The following is a 20,696-nucleotide window of genomic DNA, read 5'->3' as shown; positions in this document are numbered from 1 at the left end:
CCTGTGAAAATAACTTATAGTAAAACTTATATTACATGATTTCACAGTTCCCTAAAACATTAAAAACTCTAGAAAAGCCAACACCATACAATGAGATATGCACTTGACAAAGATTTTTCTTGGCACTCCAGTGTACCCTGCTCTGGCCAATCAGGGCCTCTGACTGCTAGTATCCAACTGAAGTTTTAAAACAATCAGGTTTTTATCCCTGACAATAATCCTTAAAAAATGCTGGGCTTGCAAGTTTAGAAAATGTGGACAACTGTCTGCAACTGCCAAAATTAACTCAACCTTCATCTACTTCACTGACAAAATGAATTTCATGAAGAAATGAGCGTGAGTGTAGACTTCGGAAAAAACATTCCCATACCATTTCCTGAACTTCGATTTATAGGAAGAGTCTTACCAGCCTCACCACGGAGCATTAGCATGCACCTAAGGAGCCTGCCTGCCACACCTCTTGGTTTCTGGACAGAATGGAGATTTGAACTGCTCAGTCTTAAATCTCCTCTCCACAAGGAGGCTGCCAGTCTTGGAAATCAATGAACTGCCCAGACGGAGATGAGACCGTAAGAGTCACAGCGGAAAGCCTCAGACTCTTAAGGGCCAGGTTTTGTTCAAAACATCCCAATCCTTTCTGTTTCAAGTGCTCAGGAGGGCAGGCAGTGAGATGATCTTAGCCTTCAAATACCTGGCTGTAAAAGAAGCCATAATTTTCTGATTCACCCAAATGTCACGATTTTTCCCCCAAGTGGATGTGTCTTGATTTGTGAAAAACAAGCTTAACTCTATTAAATGTGTTTCTCTGCCTTCGGTGTGAGAAGAGAGTCCAGTGGTACCTGGCCCACAGTTGAGTGTTCAGCTTGTTTCTGGCATATTAACATTCAATTACTGAAGACAAACGACTTCACAGGACAAGTATTTTTTATGGCAGGTGGGCTCTTATGGCACAGGGACAAGTCTATTCCAGAAGGCCCTCCCCACAACTCATTCCTGCCAACAGAAAATGACCTGCACTGATGGGGTGGGGAATGTGGGAGGCCGGGGACACTGGAAGCCCATAGAATCGGAGTGAGGGTGTGCATCCCGCCCCCACTGGGAGCTGGACATAAGCAGAGTGTATTTGTTTGCTGGGGCACCCAGAACAAAATACTGCAAGCCTGGATGTTGGAAGAACAGAAATTCCTGATCTCACAGTCCTGGAGGCTGGGGTTCGAGATGCCAGCAGGGCTAGTTTCTCCTGTGGCCCTTCTTGGCTCACAGATGTCAGCCCTTTTGCTACCCCTTCACATGGTCATCCCATTATGCATGAGCTCCCCAACATCTCTCTGTGTATCCTCATCTCATCTTAAAAGGACCCCAGTCAGATGGCATCAAGGCCATCCTGATAGCCTCACTTTATTACTCTTCAAAGGCCCTGTATCTCCACGTGCAGTCACATTCTGAGGTCCCTGGAGGCCAGGGCTCCCATGTATGAGTCTTGGGGACACAGTTCAGCTAATAACAGCGGACTGGGCCAGCACAGCTCCTGGATAAGGCCCTGAGACCCTGCAGTTCTCACAGTGTTGATATGAGCCCCTGTGGGCATGGGAACGCTGATATCCAGAGGAGGAAGAGGTGGTGAAGACGGATGGGAAACTTGGCTAAGACTCTGTAGCTCAGTCTGTTCACTACAAACCAACCAAACCAAGGCCTGTATTTAAACACTCAACAGACTCCGAAACAAAGCTTCGCTCTCACTGTCATCATCACCAGCCATGCTGATATCCTGGCCACCAGGGCCCAGCAAGAAAGGGGATTCTGGTCTAGGCTACCCGGGAGAAGGTTGGATACAGGGTCAGGTTGGAAGGATGGAAAAGGGCACCTTTCCACCTGGGCTTGAAGGCAAGTCAGGAACCCACTCAGAAGCCAGAAGAAAAGGGAGCTTGAACGGTACAGTTATGGATATTGGCCACCCTGATGAAGGAGAGAAGGGACATCCCTGGAAAACTCCCTACCTGTCGAGTCCCTGGGTGATGCCTTTTCATCTGGGTGTCCAGATCAGTTGCCTCCTGCTGTGCACTGGGCAGGACCCCCCACCACTCACAGACGCACCCCCAGCACCTTGCTCCTTGCCAGCCTCCTCTGCCTCTTTCTTCCTCTGGCTTCCACTGGAAGAAGGTGTGGGGAGGGCAGGACTGGCAGCAGGAAGGAATGGGGTGAGCAGGCTGTGGAGCCAACCCACCTCCCCACACACAAAGGCCGAAGAAGAGGAGCAGATGCCACCTTGAGTTCTGAGACTGACCCATAAAAAAGTTGTTGCTATTGTTCAGTCACTCAGTTGTGTCCAACTCTTTGCGACCCCATGCAGCACGCCAGGCCTCCCTGTGCTTCACCATCTCCCAGAGTTTGCTCAAACTCATGTCCATTGAGTCAATGATGCCATCCAACTATCTCATCCTCTGTCACCCCCTTCTCCTGCCTTCAATCTCTCCCAGAATTAGGGTCTTTTCCAGTGAGTCAGTTCTTCACGTCTGGTGGCCAAAGTTTGGAGCTTCAGCTTCGGCATCAGTCCTTCCAACGAATATTTAGGACTGATTTCCTTTAGGATTGACTGGTTTGATCTCCTTGCAGTCCAAGGGACTGGTTTGATCTCAAGAGTCTTCTCTAACACCACAGTTCAAAAGCATCGATCCTTCAGCACCGCATAAAACAAGTGGGCACTGCTAAAACTCAAGGGGTGTAACTCCTACCAGCTAGTTGGAAAGCAGGGAAAATAAGCACACACAGAAGACTGCCACTGGGAGTTGATATTTATGGTTTAGATAAAGCTTTCAATTGTCTAATTCTATTCTGGGACTGCCCTGGTGGACAAGCTTATTAGAGAAGGCAGCCAGTCCATTCTCCAGAAGGCCAAGTGTCAGTGGACACACGAGGGCTATTTTCTGAGCATCTGTGCTTTTCCAAGAACTGGCTGAGGACCAGATACCTTCGCTCAGCTCAGCAATGGGCAGTTCCTCTAGAATCAAACCAGGTCCACCGTCCCTTACGAGGCTCTGGAATACTTAGACTAGTGACTCTGGAAAGTTTTGGATAAACTGCCCCATCCAGGAAAATATATCTGATCTTGCATGCTCAGCCACTCAGTAGTGTTCGACTCTTAATGACCCCAAGGACTGTAGCTCACCAGGCTCCTCTGTCCATGGGATTTCCCAGCAAGAACACTGGAGTGGGTTGCCATTTCCTTTTCCAGGGGAACTTCCTAATCCAGGGGTCGAACCTGCCTCTCTTGCATTGGCAGGTGGATTCTTTACCACTGGGCCACCAGTATATCTGAGTACTCAACCCCTATATGTGAATATACCTATAACTTACATGCTAAGAGGTGGCCTGGTAAAATGGTTCAGGGCACAAGGTGTGGGAATTGCCCAGCACTTTTAAAATCCTGGCTCTGGCCTCATGCAGTGTGTTGCTTCAACACTGGGAATATCTGTGCCTGTGCTTACTCATCTGTAAAATGGGGACAATGAATGGTAAACTTTCATCTTCCCTAACAGCAGTCAGTAGCTCCAACAAACTAACCAGAATGTACAACCTATCTCTAGTGGGTTGTTTTTCTTTTAACAGCTGAAATTCTCTGGAAGATTTTTACCCAGGTAGGACATTCAGTTTCTAGGTTAACTATTCCAAACTATTTTTATAGGTAGCAAACTTATATCACTTTTGGTAGTAGAAATCAAATCATGATGGAAACATTTAAAACGATCATCTTTGGACTTCCCTGGTGGCACAGTGGATAAGAATCCGCCTGCCAATGCATGGGTACACAGGTTCTATCACTGGTCTGGGAAGATTCCACATGCCACGGGGCAACTAAGCCCTTGCACCTCAACTACTGAGCCTGTGCTCTAGAGTCCATACTCTGCAATAAGAGAAACCACTGCAATGAGAAGCTCACACACCACAACTAGAGACCTCCCCGAGCAACTACAAAGACTCAGCACAGCCAAAAAAAGAAAAATCATCTCCAAAAAGACTCTCCATTGCAGGAGTTCCTGTTGAAAAGTTGTTTTCAACTCAGGGTTAAAATACCCCTTAAAGGACGTTTATTAATTATATTCATTATTTCTTTCAATATCTATTAATGGCATGCTGCTGATGGACACTTGGAGTCACAATAAAAGTCAGGAAATCTGGAACTGTGGCTTTCTGGGAAATAAAAGCAACTAATTCATCTTCAGAGGTCTTGTTTTCATAAACAAACCAGACCAATGATGTACCGCAGCCTGAAAACTGAGGCAGCAGCTGTAAGCAGCACATACCAGAGAGCAGAGTGCACGCTCATTTGGCGGCAGAGTTTGCCCATCACTGGAGATTTCTGTCCTGGGCAATCTTGAGAGAGAGGTACCTGCATAATCTGGACCCACTTGCTTAGATGAGCCTGCCCTCTCTTTTCTCCACCTTGTTGTCCTCATGTGAGGTTTTAAGAGCATCCTTGTCCGCTTGCTGCTGCCTCCCATTGCATGGACAGAAGTGCCATGGTTCACACCCCCAGCCCCCTTCCCACGAGCATTTGGGTCATTTCCAATCATTTGCTCTTACAAGCAACATGACAAAGAACAGCCTTGTGAGCTACTTTTCATAGTTTTGCCGAATGCAACTTTTGTGTTACAAAAAAGGCTGAGCGCGGAAGAATTGATGCTTTCAAATTGTGGTGCTGGGGAAGGCTCTTGAGAGTCTCTTGGACAGCAAGGAGATCAAACTAGTCAATCCTAAAGGAAATCATCCCTGAATATTCATTGGAAGGGCTGATGCTAAAGCTCCAATACTTTGGCCACCTGATGCAAAGAGCCGACTCATTCGAAAAGACCTTGATGCGGGGAAAGATTGGAGGCAAAAGGAGAAGTAGGCAGAGGAAGAGATGGTTAGATAGCATCACTGACTCAATGGACATGAATTTGAGCAAACTCTGGGAGATGGTGGAGGACAGAAGGGCCTGGCATCCTGCAGTTCATGGAGTCGCACAACTTAGCGAATGAACAACAACAACTTTTGTATAAATTCCTAGGAGTGGGTTTCTGAGTCAAAAGGCAAACACATATGAATTTGCCTAGTCATTTCCAAACTCCCCTCTGTGGTTTTTCTAGGATGGAGTAGCATTTTAATAGAAACTTCTCTTGTAACGCAAATGACTTCTAATGAGCTCTGTAAATTGCTCTTTCCCATTCTTGAATGAAATCTTGGCCAAAGCTATATTTTTCTAAGAGCTTTGTGGCAATACATTTATTTTTAGGTATTGTAAGTCCTGTCCTGTTTAACGTTGAATTTTCTGTCTGGCACCCTTAAGGGCCTGCCTTAGGCTCAGTGTTTAGAGGAGGAGGGGAGGTATGGTTGGATTTATCTCTATTCATTTCTATTTCCCCATCTTGTTCACAATGGTGCCTCTGATTTTTCCAGGACTGAAACAGAGGGAGTGGAGAGGAAATGGGCACAAACGTTCTTGTTTGGCTTCATGGTTGGTAGATTCTGAATGTGGCTGATATCGACATGCAGGGGTCTCCTCAGAACCACTGTCTCTTCCTCTCCACTCCCACCATGGACTCCACCTGCAGCTTCCTGGTGTAGGCAGAACCACTGCTAGCCAGTTGGCCACTTACTACTCCCTCCTTAGTCTCTAGCACTTGACAGTTGATACAGAGATTGGCAAACTTTTTCCACATAGAGCCAGGTAGTAAAAATCTCACTCTTTGACAATATGCTTTCCGTTTCATGCACTCAAGTCTGCCACTGTAACATGAAAGCACCTTAGACAACCTGTGAACAAATCACACTGCTGAGTTCTAATGAAACCTTATTTACAAAAAAGCAGATTTGGTCCACGGGCCTTAGTTTCTGATCCTTGGGATACTACATACAAACTCCCTCTGGGGGTCCTCTCTCGTGGGGTCCTTCTGTGGTGACCAAGGTCTAGATTTCCTGTAACAGGGACACACCGTGCCCACTGAAAATAAGCACCTTGTCCATAACAGCAATAAAGACAGTAGTGACAAGACTTTTAGACTTGCACCTCTCTTCTTTGAAGAGTCCAAGGAAAGGAAAAGAAGGACAAATTGTCTTAAACTAGTTTTTAATAATTAGTAAGCTACTGTTTACCACCCCCCAGACTTCTTCCCTGGCAGCTCATGGTAAAGAATCCCCCTACTAAGAAGGAGACCCAGTGTTCAATCCCTGGGTCAGGAAGATCCGTTGGAGAAGGAAATGGCAACCCACTCCAGTATTCTTGCCTGGAGAATCCCGTGGACAGAGGAGCCTGGAGGGCTACAATCCACGGGGTCACAAAGAGTTTCACACAACTTAGCAATTAAACAACAATAACAAAATGTAAGATGCTGCTGCTGCATCATTTGGAATGCTTTTGGCTGTAAGTAAACAGAAAACTATAGATTTAGAGTGGCTCAAACAAGTAGGGGTTTATTTTTCTCCAAATCAAGAAGTCTCTTGAAATAGTTGGTATTAGATCAACATCCCAGGGAAAGTCAGTGTCAGATTTCTGCATTTTTTAACCCTGACCTCTTGTTCAAGGTCAGAATTTGGCTACCCCTGTTACAAGTCTTGTATTTTTATCAAAGGCAGGAAGGAGGAAAAATTATAATCCCAGCCACACCTGCCATCCTTATCAGGAAAACACACACTGCCCCTGAGATCCCCCAGAATACCACATTTAAGTCTCACTATCCATAGCTGTGTCCTTAGTCACAAGCAAGTGACAGTGAAAAGATTCAGGCTGGAGAAAGGAGACTTGGGAAGGTGTTTCAGCTTGATCACCCAACTGAAAATATCTGCCACAGGTCAGGAAACAGAATAATGACCATTGCCATCTTTCAAAAACTAGACACAGACACACATAATGAGAATATTCCCTATACTCTGTGCACACACAAACTTTAACTTCCAATAAGGCTCATAATATTTCTATTTTAAATATGAAAAGACAGCCACAATCACCAGATATTTGAGGAAAGCCTCCAGGTGAGATACACAGACACTGACAAACACCTCGATAGAGGGAGCTCAGGAGAAACAGAGACAAGGCAGGAAGACAAAAGAAAACTTCAAAAAAATCATAACTTTTCTCAGAGTAATGCAACTTTGAAACAAGAATAGGACACAACCAAAAGAGAAACATTCAGAGGAAAAGAAAATGCTCTTGAAAATTAAAATTAAGATAGCAGAAATGAGTATGGAATATAGAATCAAAAGACAACGAGATGAGAAATAGGAGAGATCACACAGAAAGGAGCAGCATCTGCATAACAGGAGGTCCAAAAGAGAGAATAGTTACTAAAAAATTTCTCAGAACTGAATGGCATGAAATTCTAGACTGAATAGATGCACAAAGTATCCCAGCATAAACCAGACACACCACCATGAAGTTTCAGAATACCAGGTCTAATAATATCACACTTATCTCATATTTAATTCACATATAAAAATAAGAAATCACAATTGCATTAGGCTTATTAACAGCATCAAAGCAAAAGGTAATGTAAAACCAGCTTTAAGACTCTGAGGGTACTTTATGTAGAAAACTCCTAAGTATACACACACACACAAAACTATTAGAATTAATGAATGAATTCAGCACAGTTGAATGATATGAGATTAATATACAAATATATGCTGCTTTTCTATACACTAACGAACTAGCAGAAAGCTTTTAAAAATTCCATTTAAAATTATATCAAAAAGAATAAAATACCTAGGAAAAAATTAACCAAGGAGGTGAAAGATCTATACTCTGAAAACCATAAAACACGATGAAGGAAACTGAAGATGATACAAAAGAAATGGAAAGACATCCTGAGTTCTTGAACTGGAAGAATTAATACTGTCAAAGTGGCCGTACTCCCCAAAGTAAGCTACAGACCTAATACAACCCCTATCAAAATACCGACGATATTTTCCCCAGAACTCAACAAATAGTCCTAAAATTCAGATGGAATCACATAAGACCCATAATTGTCAAAGCAATCTTAAGAAGAGAACAAAGGTGGAGGAAATACCCTCCCAAACTTCAGACTATACTATAAAGCTACAGTAATCAAACAGTGAGGTACTAGTACAAAAACAGACACACAGATCAGTGGAACAGAATAAGGAGCCCAGAAATAAACTAATACACCTATGCCTATGGTCAATTAAACTATGACAAAGGAGGCAAAAATACACAATGGAGAAAAGACAGCCTCTTCAGCAAGTTGTGCTTGGAAAACTGGACAGCTACATGTAAAACATAAGATTAGACTATTTCCTCACACCATGCACAAAAATAAACTCAAAATAGTTTAAAGACTATTTTGTAAGACTATTTTTGTAAATGTAAGACCTGAAACTATAAAACTTCTAGAAGAGATCACAAGCAGAACATTCTTTGACATAAATCATAGCAGTATTTTTTTTGGATCTATTTCCTGAGGCAAAAGAAATAAAAGCAAAAATAAACAAATAGTGTATGATTAAACTTAAAAGCTTTTGCACAGCAAAGGAAACCATTGACAAAATGAAAAGACAACCTACAGAACGGGAGAAAATGTTTGTCAATACTATGACAAGGGATTAATATCAAAAATATATGAACAGTTCATACAATTCAATATACATTTTTTTTTAAATGGGAAGAAGACCTGAATAGACATTTTCCCAAAGAAATCATATAGATGGCCAAAAGGCACATGAAAAGATACTCAACATCATTAATCATCAAAGAAAAGCAAATCAAAACCACAATGAATATCACCTCACACCTGCTAGAATGAAAATGAAAGTGAAAGCTGCTCAGTCGTGTCTGACTCTTTGAGACCTAGTGGACTATAGGGTCCATGGAATTCTCCAGGCCAGAATACTGGAGTGGATAGCCTTTCCCTTCTCCAGGGGATCTTCCCAACCCAGGGATCAAACCCACGTCTCTCGCATTGCAGGCAGATTCATTACCAGCTGAGCCACAAGGGAAGCCCAGGAATACTGGAGTGGGTAGCCTATCCCTTCTCCAGAGGATCTTCCCAACCCAGGAATCGAACTGGGGTCTCTTGCATTCCAGGCAGATTCTTTACCAACTGAGCTATCAGGGAAGCCCCCTGCTAGAATGGCCCTCATCAAAAAGTCTACAAGTAACAAATATTGGCAAGGATGTAGAGGCAAGGAAACCTGTGTACACTGTTGGTGGGAATGTAAATTGGTACAGCCATTATGGAAAACAGTATGGAGGTTCCTCAAAATACAAAACATAGAATTACTCTATGATCCAACAGTCTCATTCCTGGTCATATGCCGAAAGCAAACAAAAACAGTAATTTGAAAAGGTACAAGCACCCAATGTTCATAGCAGCATTATTTACCAAAGCCAAGATATAGAAGCAACTCAAATGTCCATCAGCAAAATAATGGATAAAGATGATGTGGTATGTGTGTATACATATGTATGTACACACATGCACATACACTGGAATATTACTTATCCATAAAGAGAATGAAATTTTGTTGGCCATTTGCAAAAACACAGAGGGGCCTAGAGATTATCATGCTTAGTGAAATAGGCCAGAGAAAGACAAACAGTGCATCATATGACTCAGATGTAAAATCTAAAAAATAAAACAAAAGAATATATAAAACAAAACAGAAACAGATTCACAGATACAGAGAACATAGTAGGGGTTACCAGTGGGGAGAGGGAAGTGGGGATGGGCGAGATCAGGGAAGGGGATGAAGAGATTAAAAACCACTATGTATAACATAGATAACCAACAGGATATATTTTGTATAGCAAAGGGAATTATAGTCATTATCTTATAATAACATTTAACAGAGTATAATATGTAAAAAATACTGAATCACTATGATGTACACCTGAAACTAGTATGATATTGTAAATCAACTATACTTCAATAATAAAGAAAAAAAGCGGAGTGTCTCCACTCACTCTTGGGTGCAGATTAGAGGTGGTGCTGACCAAAGGAGCCACAGGAAATGGGAAGTGACTACCAGTGACCACTGGCTGCGCAGACCCCCAGAAACGCCCCCACAGAGCTCTGGTGAATCTGGGTTGGAGCTTGAGGCCTAGATTTGAGGTTCAGCAGGTCCCTGCCTCCCTGGAGGCCTGAACATAAATACTGGGATTTCTGTTCTGTAGCCAGCCTCATGATTCATAAACCTAGGACAGTGAGCATTCAAAGAGGCGGAGATGAGCTGGTTCCAACTGCAGCGCCCACTCAGACATGGAGGGGAAGGTAAGGACCCCACCTCTACCAACAGCCCAGCCATTGGGCACTGCAGTGTCTCCTATTTGGGTGGAATAAGCAAGGAGGAGGGGTGATGGAAGTCACCCACGTCTTACAGGATGAATGAGCCAAAATGCACATACACTTACTGATCAAAGGATGACAAAAAACATTTTATATATTTTTGCAATTTGTGTATACTGAAGAATTGATGTTATGGAGACCATAAGCAAACTGTCACATAGGGAATTCTTACACACACATGGGAGCCACCCTTGGGTGAACGTGGTTATGGGTTAGATGGCATGTCAGTGTCCGTGGACCAGGAATTTGGCAGTTTCGTGACCTTGGCAGCCCCACTCCTCCACATCACAAGGCGTCAGCCACTCAAAGGGTTTTGAAAATCCTTATGTTCAGAGCATTTGATCTTCAAAGGAAGTTTTGTGGTTGTTTTTAACCTCAAACAAAATCTCCCTTTGCCCCCCAACCATTTTCTCCCAGTACTTACAAGTAGCATCTTCCTCTTCTAGAAAAAAGTTCAAAGTAGACACAGCAATGGGAGGCTCACTCTGGACTGACTCACAGAGGCTTTGAGTTAGATTCTAGAACACTCCAGGAAGTTAGGATTTTGGAAGCAGAGCTTTAAAACTCTGCTTTGTGACTCCTGGGCCAAAATGATGCTCTTAAGTGCATTTGGTGGTAGAGAGTAATCATTCTTTTATTCCTCACATATTAGCCCAGCCTGGGCCAGCCTTGGTTCCAGGCAGGAGGGGTGTAGCGGCCACAGTACACTGTGCCGATGCCAATGGCTCTGTGCCCCTGACCCTGAAGCCTCCTGGGACACGGCCTGACAGCTTCTCTGGCCAGCGGCTGCAGGACCACAAATGTGACCTCCGTTAGCCCCCACCCAGGACCCACAGGAGTGGGCGATAAATGCCCAGCTCCCTGTTCCTTCAACTGGGACAGCTGAGTCTAAGCAACATTCTCTCTCAGGAGATCCTGTGGGGCTGAGCCCACCACCCACACCTGCAACCTCTCCCTCCCAACACTTCCCCTCCCCTCATTGCCCCAACCTCTGTGCACTATTCCTGGAATCACCTCTCGGGTGAAAGGCCCACCTCACATCCTTTCTCTATTTCCAAGGGAACTCAACCCAAGGCACCATCTAAATGGTTGCCTGCACCCTGCCTCCCCCCAGGCACCCCGAGTTTAACTTTCCTTTCTAACTCAGAAACTCTCCTCCACAACCATGTTTAACTCCCCTCCCCCAACTCCTCACACCCTGCATACCCTTTGCCTAAAGCATAGAGTAATGTTTTCACACTTTGCAAGGCCTTTGTTCTAATAAAATTGAATCTCAAAGCACAGTTTAAAAACAGATGAAGGTGAATCAGCTCTTCCAGTCCTTCAGTTGCTAAGTTGTGTCCTTTGCAACCCCAGGGACTGCAGCACGCCAGGCTTCCCTCTTCTTCACTATCTCCTCCCAGAGTTTGCTCAAACTCACGTTCATTGAGTCAGTGATGCCTTCCACACGTCTCATCCTCTGTCGCCCTCTTCTCCTGCCCTCAATCTTTCCCAGCATCAGGGTCTTTTCCAATGAGTCAGCTCTTGGAATCAGCTCCATATATACATATACCCACTCCCCCTCGAGCTTACCCCCTCCATCCCAACTCTTTAGGTCATCACAGAGCACCAAGCTGAGCCCCCTGTACTATACAGCAAAGCAATTATACTCCAATTAAAAACTTTTAAAAAATAAAAATTAAAAAAACAAAACTTTATGTTTCTGAGGAAATTTTGGTAACAATAAAGAAAACAAGAAATTTCTCTTAAAAACAAAACAAAACAAACCAAAAAAGATGAATGAGGAATTGCATCAAAAACCGGGAACATCAGAGTGACTCCCCTGGACCCAGGACACTGGTGCTGTTCTCTGGCCACAGCCTTCACCTGTCTGGTTTCATCCTGGAACATGGTCCCCCTTTCTAAAGGGGTCTTTATCCACGCCCATCACCAGGCTGATACTCTCCCTCAGCACCAAACACTCAGTTTACTGTCTTTACAATCTATCTTCTCAGTAAGCACATAGATCCTAGAAAAACAAGGGCTGTCTTGGTCGAGTTGACTGTCACATCTCATGGCTTGGAATAGGGCCTGGTATACAGTAGGTGCTTAATAAATATGCCAAACGAAGGAATAAATCATGCTCATCCTTTGAATCTAGTTCAAGATTCTTTCATCTCTTCAACTCCCAGGCACTTGAGTTAGAAGTGCCTTATGGCATCTGGCAAGAAGAACTAGGACATTAGGAACAAGACAGGATTGCAACAATCAAGAGACCCACAAGTACAAGCCTGCTGCTACTGCCCGCTCCTGCCCACACAGATGCTTCTGACGGACAGTCTCCCTACTGCTCTGAGCAGTCACGACCAGGCATGCTGAATTGGAGTGCTGAGTTGCCAGGATTTCAGATCCCTGGTATTCCTGGCTTTTGGAAACAGATAATATTTTGTTGGGGGAGGGGCTCTGCCATGTGCATTGCTGAGCTCCACCTATGAGATGCCAGTGCCACCCCCCAAATTGTGACAGCCAAAAACATCTCAGAAGCAGAAGATATTAAGAAGAGGAGGCAAGAGTACATACACAGAAGAACTATACAAAAAAGATTTCCATGGCACAGATAACCGGGATGGTGTGATCACTCACCTACAGCAAGACATCCTGGAATGTGAAGTCAAGTGGGCCTTAGGAAGCATCATTACAAACAAAGCTAGTGGAGGTGATGAAATTCCAGTTGAGCTATTTCAAATCCTAAAAGATGATGCTGTGAAAGTGCTGCACTCAATATGCCAGCAAGTTTGGAAAATGCAGCAGTGGCCACAGGACTGGAAAAGGTCAGTTTTCATTCCAATCCCAAAGAAAGGCAATGCCAAAGAATGTTCATGCTGCTGCTGCTAAGTCGCTTCAGTCGTGTCCGACTCTGTGTGACCCCATAGATGGCAGCCCACCAGACTCCCCCGTCCCTGGGATTTTCCAGGCAAGAACACTGGAGTGGGTTGCCGTTTCCTTCTCCAATGCATGAAAGTGAAAAGTGAAAGTGAAGTCACTCAGTCGTGTCCGTCTCTTAGCAACCCCATGGACGGTAGCCTACCAGGCTCCTCCATCCATGGGATTTTCCAGGCAAGAGTACTGGAGTGGGGTGCCATTGCCTTCTCCGAAGAATGTTTATACTACCGCACAATTGCCCTCATCTCACATGCTGGCAAGGTAATGCTCAAATTCTCCAAGGCAGGCTTCAACAGTACGTGAACCATGAACTTTCAGATGTTCAAGCTGGATTTAGAAAAGGCAGGGGAACCAGAGATCAAATTACCAACATCCGTTGGATCATTGAAAAAGCAAGAGAGTTCCAGAAAAACATCTACTTCTGCTTTATTGACTACGCCAATGCCTTTGACTGTGTGGATCACAACAAACTGTGGAAAATTCTTCAAGAGATGGGAATACCAGACCACCTTACCTGCCTCCTGAGAAATACGTATCCAGGTCAAGAACAACAGTTAGAACTGGACATGGAACAACAACTGTTTCCAAATTAGGAAAGGAGTATGTCAAAGCTGTATATTGTCACCCTGCTTATTTAACTTATATGCAGAGTACATCATGTGAAATGCTGGGCTGGATGAAGCACAAGCTGGAATCAAGATTGCTGAAAGAAATATCAATAACCTCAGACAGGTAGATGACACCACCCTTATGGCAGAAAGCAAAGAAGAACTAAAGAGCCTCTTGATGAAAGTGAAAGAGGAAAGTGAAAAAGTTGGCTTAAAACTCAACATTCAGAAAACTAAGATCATGGCATCTGATCCCATCACTTCATGGCAAATAGATGGGGAAACAGTGGAAACAGTGAGAGACTTCATTTTCTTGGGCTCCAAAATCACTGCTGATGGTGACTGCAGCCATGAAATTAAAAGACGCTTACTCCTTGGATGAAAAGCTATGACCAACCTAGGCAGCAGATTAAAAAGCAGAGACATTACTTTGCCAACAAAGGTCCATCTAGTCAAAGCTATGGTTTTTCCAGTAGTCATGTATGGATGTGAGAGTTGGACTAGAAAGAAAACTGAGCACTGAAGAATTGATGCTTTTGAACCACGGTATTGGAGAAGACTCTTGAGAGTCTCTTCGACTGCAAGGAGATTCAACCAGTCCATCGTAGAGATCAGTCCTGAATATTCATTGGAAGGACTGATGCTGAAGCTGAAACTCCAATACTTTGGCCACCTGATGAGAAGAACTGACTCATTGAAAAAGACCCTGATGCTGGAAAAGATTGAAGGTGGGAGGAGAAGGGGACAACAGAGAATGAGATGGTTGGATGGCATCACGGACTCGATGGACATGGGTTTGAGTAAGCTCCAAGAGTTAGTGATGGACAGGGAAGCCTGGTGTGCTGCAGTCCATGGGGTCACAAAGAGTCGGACATGACTGAGCAACTGAACTGAACTTGACTGCAGTGAAAAATATCTCCAGGGAGTGCCCAGTGACCCCTGCAGGACACAGTTTCCCAGATTGTGACCTGCTGAGTTAGACTTATTTGCTACCTCTGATATAAAGCTCGATACCACCACCTTTTGAGAGGGCTGGAAGCCCAGAAGCCAACACTCACATCACTCACATTTCCGTTTCTTTTTTTTCTTTTAAAGATTTTTTTTGATGTGGACCATTTCTAAAGTCTTTATTGAATTTGTTACAGTATTGCTTCTGTTTTATGCTTTGGCTTTTTGCCCCCAAGGCATGTAGGATCTTAGCTTGGCGACCAGGGATCAAACCTGCAAACTGCATGGGAAGGCAAAGTCCCAACCATTGGACTGCCCAGGAAGTTTCTGCTTTAGTGAAAATGACCCCTGTCCTCCTAAATACAGCAGGCAGCAAAACAAGTGTTACTGGGACCATTTGTAACAACTTCTTATCTGTGCTGGATGAGTGCCCCAGATGGTCACACCCATCAAACAAACAAATGGTTACGTGTTGGCAACAAGGTAACCACAGGATGGGTGAGGAAGCCCCAGAAACTTTGGCAAACAGAAAACTGGAACGTCAGCAGAATCTTACCATCTAAAATATGGCACTTATATGTGTATGTCTCTTAAACTTTCATTTTCCTAGTTATCATTTTCATTGATTTACAAATTACTGCTCAGGACAGACTGCAAATTTTAAAAGGATGCAGTCAGCACAGAGATTTTTGAATAGCACGGCTTTAGAGCTCTTGCTCTGGAGAAAGTGCATACCACCTTTGCAAATTGCCAAATGCAAGCAAGCGTCTGGAACACAACCTGCTAGAGGTAGAGATTTCCTAAACAGTCAGTGTGCATGCTAAATCCCTTCAGCCGTGTCCGACTCTTTGGGACCCTATGGACGATAGCCTGCCAGGCTCCTCTTCCATGGGATTCTCCAGGCAAGAATACTGGAGTAGGTTGCCATTTCCTCCCTCAGGGGATCTTCCCCACCCGGGCTTTGAACCCGTGTCTCTTACATCTCTTGTGTTGGCAGGCAGGTTATTTACCACTAGCACTACCTCACACTTAATCAAACAACAGGCTTCAGGAAGAGGAAAGAACCTACTGCTTCTGCTCCCACGGTAGAGGAGACCGTCTCCGTCATGGCCTGCAAACAGTGTCCAAGGGTTGAGACCGGGCCAGCCACTTAAGGGGTGGGGGTTGGAGATGCAATAAAGGGCAGACTCTCAGACCTCGGTGCAGACTGTCTCATCTGGTCAGTCTGGACTGGGTCTTGGGAATCTTAATTTTTAACTAACTCTACAAAGTGCGCTTGCTTCCCAGGTGGCTCAGCGGTAAAGAATCTGCCTGGGTCAGGAAGAACCCCTGGAGCAGGAACTGGCAACCCACTCCAGTAATCTTGCCTGAAAAACCCCATGGCCAGAGAAGACTGGAGGGCTACAGTCCATGGTGTTGCAGAAGAATCAGACACAACTGAGCAACTAAACAACAACCACCAGGTGTGTTTGGTCCCCACCCCCACCCCCTGTGGCCAGCTGGTTTACAAAGCAAGGACTCCAGTTCTGGCCTTCCAACCAGCACCACGCGGCCTCCCTGCTTCCCATGGCCTGAACCAGGTGTTCCGCATCTTCACAGGCCCCAGGTGACACACTTGCAAGTAGCTGCTGAAGATTAGAGCTATCAGAAGGGCTCACAAACAAAACAGATTATCATCACTGAGTGCTGGGGCTTCTAGGAGGCATCTCAGGTCACCTGGTCTAATTCCCTAATTTACAGATGATGAAACTGAGGCCCCGAGCGGCTGGAGAACTTGCTCATCCATACCAGTATTTGGCGAGCAGACTTTCCGGGACCAGCACCAGAAACGCCTAATTCCCCAAGGCTGTGACAAGCGGGAGATGGTGGCTTGTCAGACTGAGAAAAGCTAATGAATTTCCCCAGGAGACAGCTCAATGTAGCGAAGATGGCTCTGAATGTTCCCTCTGCGGCTTGGGGAATCCACACCTCCTTCACAAAGCAGCAGCCTCCCAATACTGCAGTGCATCCTGCCTTGAAAGGGAGTCAGACCTGATTATCCCACTCCCCTGAGGCTGCCTGGAAAACTTAGGTTCAATGCTTTCCACACTTTTCCCCCATGGTGCCACTTTCTGAAGGGGCTGCTTTGTGGTTGTTCTCTTGGGCTTCTGGCACAGGGTTGGCAGGGCAGACAAACTGAAGCAGTTTTCAACCCACTCCGAAGAAGGCCATTTATCCAGCACAGGGCTGAGGTGGGCTGGAGGTCTACAGGCTCCTTGTTGTTGTTGTGTTAGTAGCTCATTCCTGTCTGACTCTTTGCGACCCTGTGGACTGTAGCCCGCCAGGCTCCTCTGTCCATGGGGATTCTCCAGGCAAGAATACTGGAGTGGGTAGCCATTCCCTTCTCCAGGGGATCTTCCTGACCCAAGGATTGAACCTACGTCTCCTGCATTGCAGGCAGATTCTTTACCATCTGAGCCTGCAGGGTCCTTAGGAGGGCTGGGCGTAAATCCTCCCGTGTGTCCTCACACGAGTGTGAGATGGAGTGAGAGGTTCCCACTGCCCTTTACGATGAAGCCAGCCCAGGGCACCACCCCTTAACACTGCAGACAGTCCTCTTAGTCTTCCTAAACTGGCAGGACTGAGATTGTGTGTTTCCACGTACAGGTATATGATGCACCATACAATAAAACTCAGAAACACCCAATCTGATACCTGTGCAGGGCAGCAAGCATTAACCCAGAAACAAACCTACTAGCTTTATTTCCTCCCTGTGGTGATGTCAGCCCTCCAATAGTCTCTTTACTCTTCGAGAATTCCAAGAGCAAAAAAAAACCAAACAAACTATTTTTGATTAAGTAGTGATAGATAAAAAGAAAATCAAATAGTCCATCTGGGCCAGGAGATGAAGAACAGAAGCCACGTGACAGCCAGTCCAACTGTATGTCACACACACATTTCCCACAGCTCGGGAAATCGCCCAGAATATGGCATATACACCCTTACTCACACTGCGTGTGTGTGTGCAATCCAACTCTTTGTCACCCCATGGACTGTAGCTTGCCAGGCTCCTCTGTCCATGGGGTTCTTCAGGCAGGAATACTAGAGTGGGTTGCCATGCGCTCCTCCAGGGAATCTTCCCAACTCAGGGATCGAACCTGTGTCTCTTATGTCTCCTGCATTGGCAGGCACATTCTTTACCACTAGCGCCACCTGGGAAGCCCTACTCACACTGCACCCATCACGATCTATGCACAAGGCACGGAAGCCCAGGTGGGCCATCCACCTGCCTCACAGGCGTGTTCCGTTTCCCAGGTGGTATCTAGTGTCACTATCGAACAACGATTCCAGTGTCAACATCCAGCCTGGGCTGGGCAGGCAGAGCAGAGAGAGTGTAAGGAGGGACCTGTGACAGATGGCAGGGGAGCCAAGTGTATGCAGAAGGCCCATTGTTCATCCTTAAAGAGGTCTCTTAGGCTTAAGGGAGCAGTGGCTTGCTCACCATCAGATAAGACCCAATGCCTTCCCCTGCTGCCCTCTGCTTGGGGCTGGGGCGAGAGTCAGCAGCCATGACCCCCAACCTCAGCCCAGGTGGACTTTGAATCCAGAACCAAAGGCTTGACCTGTTCCATTCAGTGTCTGAGACACAAAATAAACCCCAAGGCTTGCTGCTCCACCCCACGGGGAAGGGAAAATGCTGTCACCTCTCAAGTCCTCTCCTCAGGTCCAACACAGTCCACTGTTGACACAGCCTACCATCGACACAGCTCACCGTGGAGAAGAAATCAACCATAGCAGTGGCTCAACTAGACTTTCCTCTTTTGGTTTTAGCTACAATGGGGTCAGCGATCATTCTAGGAGCAAACAGGAAGCCCAGAGGAGGTCAAGCCACCTTCTGATGACACAGGAAGTCAGGCAGAAGTCAAGAAAGGGCTGTGGATGCTTCACGGAAAACCATGTGTATTTCGTGTCCTACAGATTTCATTGAAAGGGGAGGACAGATGCCTTCCAAAGTCTTTACGACATGAAATGCAAGCTTACAGCATGAGTATCTGTGAGTCACAGGTATTTAAACACCAGTGATCTAAGCCTGCCTAAGTGGGCTTTTCCCAGGTTATGCAATGATTCCAGCAATTCTGGAATTAATGCAACATGACAAGAGATGTTTTAAAATTTTAAGTGATTACTCTCTAGTGAGAAAATGGACAATGAAATACAGAAAATAACCCCAAACCTTCCTCTCCTTGACCTCCTGCCCGGTCCCACAGTGTAATATCGTGTCACAGACTGTGTCAACATAGCACCAAAACCACCATGTGCTGCGGCCTTTGATGAAAATTACACTTGACTTCCAAATTAAAATAATAAGCAATTAAAAGACATGGGAGAATGAAAGGAAAAAGATCCACAGAATTATAAACTTAGAATGAACTTGAGTGGATTAAATTATGTGTCCCCCTGAACCACCACCAAAAAGAAATGTTAAAACCCTGAACCCATGACCTGTCTTGAGAGTTAAAATCAAGCCACAATGAGGTTGGACTGGGTCAGGACAGGTCCTAATCCAATGACTCCTGTTCTCATAAGAGGAGGCAGATTTGGACATAGAAACACACATGGGGTCTGGGGTGGGGGGAGTGATGTTACAGGAAGACAGAGGAAGGGATGGGAGGATGCAGCTAGGAGCCAAGAAACAACATGGACTGCCTGGAGCCACCAGGAGCTGGAAGAGGCAGGAAGGATCCACCCTCAGAACCTTTAGAGGGAGCGCAGTCCTGCTGACACCTCGATTTTGAACTCCTGACCTCCAGAACTGTGGGAGAGTATGTTTCTATCGTTCTAAGTCACCTAGCTGTGTTCTTCCATTACAGCAGCTGCAGGAAACTTAAAATATTATCAACCAATGGGGAAGGGAAAGCACAGGGAGGTTGTCACCTGCCCACTGTCTCATATGAAATCCCACTAGGACCCAGGACACTGCAGTGGCTCCAGGATGCTTCCCACTGTGGTCAAGTCATTCACAGACAAATGAAGGTGGTTCTTTAAAAACAAAAGTCATTGCAGGGACTTCCCTGGTGGTCCAGTGGCTAAGACTCCATGCTCCCACTGCAGGGGGCCAAGGTTCAATTCATCATCAGGGAACTAATCAGGGAACTAGATTTCCAACTAAACATCCTGCTTGCGACAACTAGGAGTTTGCACACAACTACATACTGTAACTAAAGATCCCAGATGCCTCAAGACCCAGTGCAGCCAAATAAATAAATAAACATTTCGGTGGTGGGGGAAAAGTCACTGCAGTTCAAATAGCAGCATGCAGAGCGGTGAAATCTTCACTATATATTTAAAAAAAAAAAAAAAAAGAAATCTTCAGACTGTGGACCCAGGTGGACCTGATGGTTAAAGTCAGCTCAGCCACTCACCAGCGTGGCCTAGGACAAATGACCTGGCTTCTCTAAGCCTCAGTTTCCCCATCTGAAAACTGAGTCAAACAACTGTACGTACTTCACAGGGCTGTTGGAAAATGAGAATGAGGTAATCTGGGCAAAATGCTTAACGTGGTGTTCAGCACCCAATCAGCCTGAAATCAAGGTTAGCTATGAATACACAGTTGTTAACAATTTCTCAGACTCTGCCTCTCCAAGTTGTTTGGAGCAGACTCCTGGGCTTGGTATTTTACGGTCCTCTGTAATAAGACCTTTGATGTTGAATTATTATTCCAAAGCGCGGGAAGGGCAACTTCCCCCACCTCAAGGAGCCAGTGGGAACCTGGTTTGGGTTTCTGGCTCTTTCCATGCGAGTCACCCATCCTGGCTTCATTGTCTTTAGTCATTTACCTTCTCAATTTGTTCCATCAAATTTCTTCTTGCTGGCCTTTTTCCAGCCTCCCCTGAAGTGAGTT

The 20,696-nt window shown here is 45.3% G+C and overlaps 1 protein-coding gene and 1 long non-coding RNA gene across 3 annotated transcripts in view; both read right to left on the bottom strand.

Annotated features, from left to right (window-relative positions):
• BACE2 (beta-secretase 2) overlaps positions 1 to 20,696 on the bottom strand; it is a 100,715-nt gene that overhangs the window by 75,894 nt on the left and 4,125 nt on the right. The gene's annotated exons all lie outside the window — the stretch shown is intronic.
• LOC145539879 (uncharacterized) lies at positions 14,942 to 20,161 on the bottom strand. The gene is made up of 2 exons (XR_014078023.1): positions 17,236 to 20,161; positions 14,942 to 16,144 (listed from the first exon to the last, which is right to left on the bottom strand). It is a non-coding gene; the product is annotated as an uncharacterized LOC145539879 (long non-coding RNA).

Source organism: Giraffa tippelskirchi, chromosome 2 (assembly GCF_054371585.1).
Source record: "Giraffa tippelskirchi isolate mGirTip1 chromosome 2, T2T-mGirTip1v1.2.pri, whole genome shotgun sequence".
Taxonomy (NCBI): domain Eukaryota; kingdom Metazoa; phylum Chordata; class Mammalia; order Artiodactyla; family Giraffidae; genus Giraffa; species Giraffa tippelskirchi.
This window is presented reverse-complemented; position numbering and strand designations above follow the sequence as displayed.